Genomic DNA, 12,075 nt, shown 5'->3' with positions numbered 1-12,075 from the left:
AAAGATCTGTTGAGAAGATGGGATATATCGATCCACTCCTTCTGGTACCTCCCCCACAAAGGCTGACATTTTTGAATATCATAAAGCTCGTAAAAAGCGAAATTAACATCCGATTCAATTCCAGACTTGGTATATCTCAATATTTCCCTCGACACAAGAGCTGTTGTAAAGATTGTAGAGATTGAACATTTTCTTCTGTTACCTTCCACACATAGAGTTGAAGATTTTAAAAAACAAACCTCTCAAAGAACGCGAAATAAGCATCCAACTTGCTTTAATTTTCACACATACAAGCATTTTTGTTAACACAAGATCTGTTGTGAGGATAATATATATCTGTGAACCGCTTCTGGTATCTCTCCCACCATTTTTAATACTAATACTACTAAATATATCTCTCTTTTCCAGAAACCTGAGATGAATATGGAATTTATGATTTTCCGTAAATTGGATATAAACGTTCGATTTTCTTGTAATATTGTCCATACCAATATTTTTATATGTATTAGATGAAACATGAAAATGTAATACTTAGGTCGACTATACCTCATGCACATGTTAACATTTTCTAAAAAATATCATATATGTCGTGTAAAGTGAAGGAAGTTACCAATATAGTCCAAACCTGGCACGTCACAATATTTTTATCGTATTTATTTAGGTCCGATACGAAATGGTCAACATTGGCCCATTCCTTCGAAACCTACTCCATAAGGGGTTAAACATTTTAATAAACATAACAGAAGTCCAAGTATTTTGAAATAATCGTACATTGGCTGAGGGTTTAAATTTGTCGGCAAAACCCGCAGATACTTTTTAACTTGTTTATTTATAAGTTGTGCGGAAATATTAAATCATCCCTCCAATTTGAGATATTTTGAAGGAACTGCAGTTTGGTATTTTCTTTTGTCTACGGATAGAACCCCCCGTTTTAGCCGAATGAGCATGAGAATATATACAGTATGACACATAGTCATTATATTCTAAAACATTATATTTTTTTAAAGCTCCCATAAATAACTTCTTCCGATTTACCTTTTATTGTGCACTAAACGTGTAATATTGGACCAAATGGCACTTACGACCGAATTTAGACTAGAAGCTAGTACGTCAAATTTCGTGAAGATCTGTTCAGATATAGCTATAGCTCCCATATATACTGTTCTTCCGATTTTTATTTTGGTTCCCCACAGCCGTAATACGCACTCCGTAACAACGATATTCAGGGACATATATCAAATACAGCTCAGAAATATATATGTATATATCTTTATCCGATTTCAAGTTAATTGTGCACCAAATGGGCAATACAACAAAGATATAGAAGTGTAAAGATAGGACAAGACAGAGGCAAAACATGGCAACCCTGTGAAAATACCTCTGTTGTTACGATATCATAACAACATAGTTACCAATGCTAACTTATAAAAACCGCTAAAGCAATAGGCAAATTTTTGGATAGGGCTATGGGATAAAATTTTTAAACCAAAAATTTGGAATTTTCAAACTTTTATTTGTCAGTCGGTTCTGCAATGGTGGTTTTTATATTAACATCCCTCTGGCATGAGCTGTTACTTTATGTGTTTTAGACACAAACCATTTGCTCAAAATGCATTTTAACTAGTCTTTACCATTTTAGGTCTTTGGTGCTTTCATTGTCCAAATACGTGAATAAACGTGTAAATCAGTTGGAAACTTTTTTTGGTTGCCTGCAAAAGTTGGTTGCCTCATAGATTGACGTGTTCAGTAGTTGGTGGTCTATTATTAATTTCATATTTCTTCTACAAATGACATTGTAGGCACCTTTGTGTTAAGGAAACCCTTCTTGATATAGTTTCTACAATTTTATTCCATAGGTTGCTTCATTTTGTTTGGAAAAATCCTCCATTGTATAATATTTAATCCCACTTCGATCAGCATTCTATTTTATCGATACAACGACAATTTTTTGAGAAAAGTTCTTGCAAAACTGTAAAAGAGAGATAAAGAACATTTTTGGACGAATTTCTGGAAAAATGAATGATGTGATTTTTGTAAAGTATTTTGCGACATCTGAAAATTATAGTAGTTTTTTCTGTTGTAATTTAGTGCCCAGGTTATATACATTTTGATTTTATCCACATTTTATTCTAACTAGCAATATCCAGAATTAAAAATAACCAGACAATAAAAAACAAGTAGAAAAGCAGTTAAGTTCCGGGCCAACTTTTTATACCCTTCCCATTTGGTACAAATTTGGCAATTTCCAAAAAAAAATCCGTTTAAAATTCTGTTAGAATCTTAAAAATACCGAATGCCTATACGACGACGTAGACGTGCATAGGCAACTTTTGTCATAAGTTATTACAATATTTAAATGCGAAACTTGAAGAAAAATCGGTTTATAATGTTGCTAAAATCATCAAAATACCGAATATAGGGGGTACCGTTATATGGGGGCTATACGAAGGCGTGGACCTGCACAGACAATTTTCTGTCATAGGCTGTAGCATCCATTTCTAACTTAAAATACCAAGTTCAAAACAATTCCGATGAATATTGTCGCAAAAATCATCAAAATACCGAATATCGGGAGGTACCGTTATATGGGGACTATACCAAAACGTGGACCTACATTGCCCATTCTCAATACCAAAAGTTCTGCAGACATAATATACATTTGAGTGAAATTTTATCAATCTACTTCAAGTCTGCTACAGTGATTTCCACAGACGGGCGGACATCGCTAAATCGATATAGAATTTTATGCTGATCAAGAATATATATACTATGTGGGGTCTAAAATGTATATTTCGAGTGGAGGGTATAACAAGGCATTACTATATCCAAATATTGGAATTGTATAGCAGAATTACCAAAGCAATGTCTTAAAATTGGGTAATTACAAAAAAAAAAAAAAAAAAAAAAAAAAAAAAAAAACTGTAAAATGGCCAAAATAATAAGCATTTTAAAACTCGACAAAGACCCTACTTCGGCCAGATGAGTCAAAGTTTAAAATGCCAAATCTACTCCACATATCATAAAATCAGGAGAACCACAAGGCTCTGTTCTTAGTCCAGTCCTTTAACAGGCACTGAAAATGGACTTTAATACTTTTGCAAAAATTTTAGAAACTTAAGCCAAAAATAAAACTTGTTGTCAACAACACAAAACAATTGAAACAGTAACTGAACTTGGTTTTCTATTACAATATAGATTTTATTATTAAAAATGTATGTCGGGATATCTAAAAGTATCCAAAGTTTAAAGCAAGGAAAGAGGATTAAATTCACCCTTTAAGATATTTAAGATATAATAAAACTCTTGCCAAATTAAAATAGGATAGAGGATTGCAGATATGTATCAACATCTCGAACACTTCTCTAAAATACGACCAAAATAAAAAGAATTGATAAATTATTGATAGACTCTGCTTTAAAAACTATTAGTTCGTGTGTTAATCGATAATTCGGTATGGTTTAACTTATAAAGATTCATTCGTTAGATTAATTGAAAAAGATAGTCACTTATCGCCAATGTACCTCTTAGATCTCAATAATTATGAAATATTGTTTGATGAAAACAACAAGTTTATTTTAAAATAACCTTATGTTGAATAAGCTATAACTGAAAAAGCTATAACTGTAAGGAAATACTAAATGTAAAGCAGTAGATGAAAGAAAATTTTTATGTAAATGAAATTGGAAAACAATTATGAGGGGCAGCGACGGCGGAACTCAACTGCGGCACTTACATCCTAGTAATAAGCATGTGCGATAATTTTTGCTGGGAAAATCCCTCAGTAAAGATAACAAGAAGATTGTTATCAATATTGCTCAACACTTATTATCTGGAAAATAATTAAAATAAGTGAATTGCTGCCTAAAATTGTAAACAATTTCAAAATACCTAAAATCGAATATAGGAAAATATGGAATATGGTGAAAATTCGATGCGTATAAAAACTCTTTGGTAATTATTACAAAGGAAAATTCGAACCAACAGTTGAGCTTTTCTTTCCCACATTGATTTTTTACTGAAAACATTTTATAACAAATGTTATATTTTTTATACACGGTTGGCTGCTACAAAAATTACGAATGATGTCCTTTCAATACTCATTTTTTAACTCAAAATATATTTAGAATAGAAATAAATACGAAATCTGTTAAGTGTTGCTTATATCGATCATTGCTCAATGTCATCCACTTGATACGCGGTTGCAAACAATTAATCAAATTAAGTCACTTGAAATTTTAAAGTTTAAAAACATGAAATTCCTTTTTTCAATGAACACTTAATTGTAGACCTGCCACATATTTGTCCAGCATTTTGCGTGTGGACAGATTTTCCGTACATGTGTTCAGATTTCAATTATCTGCCTTGAATACAAAACAAACTTAATTGATTATGCGTTTTTTACAAGTGTCAGTCTCACAGAGGTAAACAAAGAATTAGTTCCGATATTGTTGCCTGTCAGCAAAAGGTCAAAACATAAAGGCTGGTCTCACACGTCTGTGGTTAGTAACCAGGGAGGTTTTTTCTCCATCCTCATATCCAATGCAGACGCGTTTCATGACATAGTGCAATCATTATGATACGTATCCTATAAGAGTCAAGAAGACTCGTCTGTCGATACGATCTCTGATCAACCCCTAAAATATACATTTTTTTCAATCATCGTTCGCCCCGCACCTTCGGATAAAAAAACACAAATTACTTTTTTACAATAGTAATGCGATTTTAGAACGTTTTGCTTTGCAAAAAAACAAATTTGCATAAACATTGCAAACTTTTTTGCATTGACAAATAATTTCATAGCAAATATAGATATGAAAACCCCGATAATTAAATGCATCCCTCTTCATCATATTGTTTTTTTATACTATGCTGAAGATAAAAAAGCTGAATCATAAATTCTGTGTAAAATTGATTGATGAACCATGATAGTATGGGCAATCATTTATTATATACTTATTTGAGAAAAGTGTAGGCGGTAATAATTTAAAACAAGTTAAAAAGCAGTAAGTTCGGCCGGCCCAAACTTTGAATACCTTCCACCATTTGGAACGAAATTGGAAATTTTAAAAAAATTAATATCCTTAAAAAATTCTGTTAAATTTTAAAAATACCGAATATTGCCGTTATGTTGGGGTCTATACGACGACATGGATCTGCCCAGATAATTTTTTGTCATAGGCTGTAGTATCCACTACGAACTTCAAATTTGAAACAATTTTGGTGAATAATGTCGCTAATATCATCAAAATACCGAATATAGGGAGATACCGTTATATGGGGGCTATACGAAGACGTGGACCTGCCCAGATAATTTTCTGTCATAGGCTGTAGTATCCATTTCGAACTTCAAATACCAAAGTTGAAACAATTCCGGTGAATAATGACGCTAAAATCATCAAAATACCGAATATCGGGAGGTACCGTTATATGAGGGCTATATAAAAACGTGGACCTACATAGCCCATTTACGAACTTAACCTGCCTACTGGAAAAATAAACATGTGTGATAGCGTGATTAAAACAGACAGACAGCGAACAGATCAAGAATATATACTTTGTTGGGTCTGACATGAGTATTTCGAGGAGTTACAAACGGAATGACAAAGTTATTATACCCTCCATAGTATGGCGGAGGGTATAAAAAAATATATATACAGTCACATATTACTGTACACACCTTAAAAAGTCATATTTTTAAATTTGTTTCTTTAGATTTTACAAATTATAGCACATAACTATCTGGTTTCTCGGATTTTTCTAATTCTAAACAATAATGGGGAACAAAATATAATGCGGAATATTTTTCCAAAATCTATAAATTAGACATTAAATTACAATAGAAACATTGTCAACATTTCTTGCTGTCATTTTTTCCATTTATTTTTCCAGAAATTCACGATGAGTTTTCACAATTGACTTCTATTGTTGAATGTAAATTTCAGATCGCTCGCGTGGCGTGTATTGGTTCATGGTAAAAATCTGCTTGGACTGACGCTTCAAACGCGGTATGTCATTAAGCGAAGTGACATCTCTGTCAAAAGTTATGGCGTTGCCAGATGGGTCCGTCGAATATGGGCAACCTTATAAAATTAGTTTCATAGTGGCATATTCATTTTAGTTAAAAAATAAACAAAACGGATTTATAATTAATATCGGGATATAAATCTTCAATTTATTCGTATTTTTATTTGAATACATTTTGCCGTAATTGCCATATTCTCAATATAAAATACTCTGGCCCGGTCCGCGTTGCCTGCCTGTACTTTTAATCTTTAAGGCATATTTTTTGATGCACAATAAATCACAGATCTGACTATAAGTCAAAATTGTTATAATAAGTAAAGGCTCCAAAGTAGTTTCTGAATAGAAATAAATATTCATGGCAAAAATTATAATAGATGTTCACCATCCGTCGGTGATTGATATTTTGAATAGCCTGATCTTATTTTTCAGCCACATCCTTTAATTCCAGTGTTAAAAAATTATATGATTTTTGGTATTGTAAAGAGCTTAGCAACATTTTCCTCTCAAATGAGCTATAATTTTGAATTTCAATTCAGATTAGTCAAAAATAATTACTCTTTTAAACCCATTACCGTAACATAGGAATTTTTTTTTTTTTTTGTCATTTAAATTGTGCGTTTATAATTCAACGACGATTAAACAAATGTTCGGTCCCGTGTTACTTTCTAATATTCGTATTTTTCCTGTTTCTGCCCCAATTTCCGACTGAATGATCCCCAGTTTTCCATAACGATTTGTCATTTTTGTTTGTTTAAATGAAGCACGCTGTAGGCCATGGGGCTAGATTCCAATTTTTTCGCCAAGGTAACATTCCGAAATTGTATGAATTGTTAAAACCCGTCATGCCGTTCTTGAGTTATAAATGTAGTAACTAACGTAACTTTCTTTGATATGGTGAAAATAATTCTTTATTTTATGTTCACAAAAAATAAAACGATTCAATTCAATATGATAAGCCAAATTGAAAAAAGTAAAAATGCTGTAAGTTCGGCTGGTCCAAACTTTGAATACCCTCCACCATTCGGAACGGATTTGGCAATTTTCAAAAAAAAAAATCGTTAAAAATTCTTTAAAACCCTTAAAAATTACAAATGTAGCCTTCATATTAGGGTCTAAACGATGACGTTGGCCTGCATAGACAACTTTTGTCATACGCCATTACAATATTCAAATGCGAAATTTGCAAAAAAAATCGGTGAATAATGTAGCTAAAATCAAACTTTTATATGGGGACTATACCAATATGTGGAACTGCACAGATAAATTTCTGCCTAAGGCTGCAGTATCCATTACGAACTTCAAATACCAAATTTGAAACAATTCCGATGAAAAATGTAGCTAAATTCATCAAAATACCGAATATCGAGAGGTACCGTTATATGGGGGCTATACGATATCGTGGATCTATATAGACAATTCTCTTTCAGGGGGTGAAATACTCATAAGGGACTCTTTGTGTGGAATTTCAGACCATTTTATTAGAAAATGTGGCTAAAATCATCAAAATACCGAATATCGGGGGGTACGGTTATATATAATTCTCCTCCGATGTATAAAGTACTCACAAGGAACTCCTTGTGTTGATTTTCACACAATTAAAAAATCATCAAAATACAGTATATTGGGGGCTACCGTCATATGGGGGCTATACGATATCGTGGACGATATAGTCCATCTTTGAACTTGACCTGCCTGCAGAAAAAAGAGAGATCTGGGCAAAATTTTAGCTTACTATCTTAATTCGTTTAGACTGTAGCGTGATTACAACGGACGGACAGACGGACGGACGAACAGACGACAATCACAGACAGACAATCTTCAACTTTAACGATGCTCACAACACAAATATACATATCTTTCATGGTCTATGTACTTCCCATAAATTTAAACCCATGTCAAGAGAAACAAGTAAAAAAGCGGTAAGTTCGGCCGGGCCGAATTTTTAATACCCTCCACAATTTGGTACAAATTGGGCAATTTCCAAAAAAAAAAAAAAAATAAAATTCGTTAAAAATTCTGTTAAAATCCTAAAAATACCGAATGCCTATAAGACGACGTGGACCTGCATAGGCAACTTTTGTCATAAGTTATTACAAAAAAAATCTGTTTATAATGTAGCTAAAAATTTATAATTTTCTGGCATTACGAACTTCACATACGAAATTTGAAGCAATCCCGGTGAATAATGTCGCTAAAATCATCAAAATGCCGAATATCGGGGGGTACGGTATATGGGGCTATACCAAGACATGGCCCATTTTCTGTTTTATGCTGCAGTATCTATTACGAATTTCAAATACCAAATTTGGAACGATTCCGTTAAATAATGTCGCTAAAATCATCAAAATACCGAATATCGGGGGGTACCGTTATATGGGGCCTATATGAAGACGTGGACCTACGTGCTTTTAAAACATTAAAAAATGTGAGAAATGTAAGGCTCTTTCTAATCCGAAGAGGCCCAAAGGTCCGTCGAATATGGCCAACCCTGTACATGACTCATTTTTTGACTTAGGATGTAGTATCCATTACGAACTTTAAATACCAAATTTGAAACAATTTGAAACATTCATAAAAAAATATCACACAACTAGGAAAATATCACAACCCTCAGACAAATAATCTTTGACTTGCCAGCTCAGCATTCATTGTTAAGAGATCATTGAACATTTAAACCTTAACCTCTGTAGTGTTTTTTTTTTTTTTTTTTTTTGATCGTGTTCATAATACTTCCGCAACAATCCAAGGGTTTAAGAATTAAATTTGTGTGTGGCATTATTGTTGTTATTTTTATTCCTTTTTCGAACCAAACCGTAAAAATCGGCAAGCGATAATGTAATTAAATGGGAGGAACAAGTAGAATGATAGGCAAAATGCAACCTCCCCAGGGTGGTTTAGTGATTGTATGCAAATAACATAATTATCGATTCCCAAATAGAAAGCCTGGTTGCCTGTATGTTTATACGTACGCAGATTTTGAAGATATTTGTCGTTTTTTAGGTCTGTATGCAAAACCACATTGATAGGCAATCAATCAATATTTATCTGAATATAATAACTAAGTTCAATTTGTGCCAAAAAAAATGTAGACAAAAGTGATTATACAAATGTATGTGTCTCTTCCCAGAGTTTTTCCACTTCCAAATATTGTTATGTAATGTACTTTAGAGCTGTTTAAGTGTTAGTGTACTTATTATTCTCATACAGCAGGCTATGTAATTATATTCTAATTTATTTGAAAGAGTAATCAAGTGGGTAGATTTATCATTACTAACATAAGTCAAACTAACTATTCTATAACTATACATACATTCATGCAACCCCTTCTTAACAATAACAAACAGTGCCACAACATATTTGTGGACACATGTAGACACATCAACACAACTGCTGGGACAATGAACTGGAATTGAAAATTTTGAATGAGTAATTATTCAAATTTATAATAACGTCCGATTGATGTCGTATAAGAAAACATTTAAAAATCTACTTATATTTAAAAAATAAAAATTTTAAAAATTTTTTGACATATCAATGTTCCCAAGCGTTGATGCATCTACCGGTATTCTTCTACCATTGACACAACTATCCTTACGGCTACAACTCAAATTATGCCAAGAAAAATTGAATTTTTAAAAAAGTGCTATGAAAAACTTACAAACTGAATAATAAACGAGTAAAACAGCAGTAAGTTCGGCCGGGCCGAACTTTGAATACCCTCAACCATTTGGAACGAATTATGAAAATTTTAAAAAATAAAATACATTAAAAATTATGTTAAAAACTTAAAAATACCGAATATCGGATATATGGGGGATATACGATATTGTGGGGATGAAGTACTTACAAAGAACTCTTTGTGTAGAATTTCAGACAATTTCGCTGGAAAATGTGGCTAAAATCATCAAAATACCGAATATCGGGGTTTCCCCTATATGGGGGCTATACGATATCGTGGACCTATATTAACAATTCTCTTCGAGAGAAAGAACTCCTTGTGTGGATTTTCAGACAATTTTATTAGAAAATGTGGCTAAAATCATCAAAATACCGAATATCGGAGGGTACGGTTGTATGGGGCTATATGATATCGTGGACCGATATAGCCCAACTTGACATGCCCTATCTTGACACCTTCCTATCTTTAATCGTTTCGGGCAGGGCTACATCGTCTTAAAATTTTACGCGGATCAAGAATATATATACTTTGTTGTGTCTAAAATGATTATTTCGATGAGTTACAAACGTAATGACCAACTTAATATACCCTCCATACTATATTATGTACGGTGGATAGTATAAAAATTAAACTAAATAGAACAGTCTTGGCTTTTTGGTTCGAGATATCGTAGTTATTTTGTTGTTGCAAAACAGTTAGGCTTAATCCAATGATTGTTGTGTTTTTAAAAAAATCAATTTGTACGTTTACAAACTGCTGGACAATGAATGTTTTCTCATCGGAAAAACCAAATTCGACTTTCGGTCAAGCGAAGCAACTCTTTCGCTCTTTTGAGTCTATTTCCTTTCTGTTGCGGTGTAAGTTTTTGCACTTCTTGGAATTTCAATAGCTTTATTCCGAGCTAATTTTTCAATATTTGCCGAATGGAATATTGCGATATGTTCAGCTTACGAGCCATTTTTCGGCCACTGCAACTCAGGTTTCAATCAAGTCGCTTCTTTACTTTTCGAACCATTTCTGCTGATGTTGCTGTTTTCTTCCGTCCACTTCCTTCACGTGGGGCTACGCCACCAGTATCACGGTAAGGAGCGATGGTACGGGACACAAAAGATTTATTCACATCTAAATACTGGTATGCTCTAACGATAGCCACTTGTGATTTTCTAGCCAAATATAAAGAAATCATACTATCACGCATGAATTCCAGAACGAATAACTTTTTTGGAAAATTCTTCCCAAAATTCTTTTGTAAAAAATTTTTTGGCTGTACACTAAAAAATATTTTAGGGATACTGTACCGGAACACAACGATGATCGTGGTGTACCGCAGTCGGTGCGCTAAAAAATCGTAGTGTACCGCAGTCGGAACACTAAAACATTTGTTATTGGAGAAAGGTATAGACATTAACTCTGATATTTTATATTTAGATTACTGTTGATATCTGAGGTTGTGATTTGGCGGTGGTTTTAGAAATGCGGACCGTAATTGTTCGAAAAGTACTAAATGGTACTAAATTTGATATTGGGTGAAGGGATGGGGCTGAACCCGTTAAATTTTGTATTGCGATAACTGGTGGTGTCTAGGGTTGAGATATGGAACGGTTTTGCAAATGAGTACTAAAATTATACGAAAAATCGTTTAAATACTACTAAATTTGGCTTTGAGTGAAAGGAATAGGGCTGAAATATTGAAATTTGATATATATGTCTTTGTTAGTGCCTGTATTCGAAAAATACTAAGTAGTACTAATTCTGATATTGGATTATGGGATAGAGCTGTAATTCTGAAATATGATATTGAGGCGTCTAGGCCTTACATATGGAGTCGTTGAAATAGTTTTGGGCAGACAAATTATATGTGGGTACTTTTTGAAATGTTTTTACTAACATGCTTCTTGGTAAAAAATGCTTGAATAATATTGTTACGAATATAACTTTAGATTTAAGTTAATTTAGATGAATTCCGTTAATTTAAGAATTTGAATTGTAACGTAAATTTCTACTACGCAGTTTATTTGAATAACTTCACAACAACAACTACTGTATAGATTTTTCTACATCCTTCCATTTCCTCTTTCATTTTCTATTTTGTTGCTGACGTACAATTCTTGTTAAACGTCATCATTGATGATCGCTTAATTCCTCTTTCTTTGTTCCCCCCTCGCCTGTGTATGTGTTGTTGTTATTGTTCACTCAATGTAAGTTTGTATGTGTTGTTGTTATTGTTCACTCAATGTAAGTTTGTATGTGTTCGTTGCATTAGTAGATTGTTCGTAATCTAGGCGTTACCAAATCGTCTAGAAACTTCTGTAGCGACAGGCGAGGCTCATATAAATAGGGGAAATGGAAAGGCAGTTAGTCAGTTGTGAATG

Source organism: Musca domestica, unplaced genomic scaffold, assembly GCF_030504385.1.
Source record: "Musca domestica strain aabys unplaced genomic scaffold, Musca_domestica.polishedcontigs.V.1.1 7, whole genome shotgun sequence".
NCBI lineage: Eukaryota > Metazoa > Arthropoda > Insecta > Diptera > Muscidae > Musca > Musca domestica.
The sequence above is the reverse complement of the archived record's forward strand: the minus strand, read 5'-3'. Positions refer to the sequence as shown.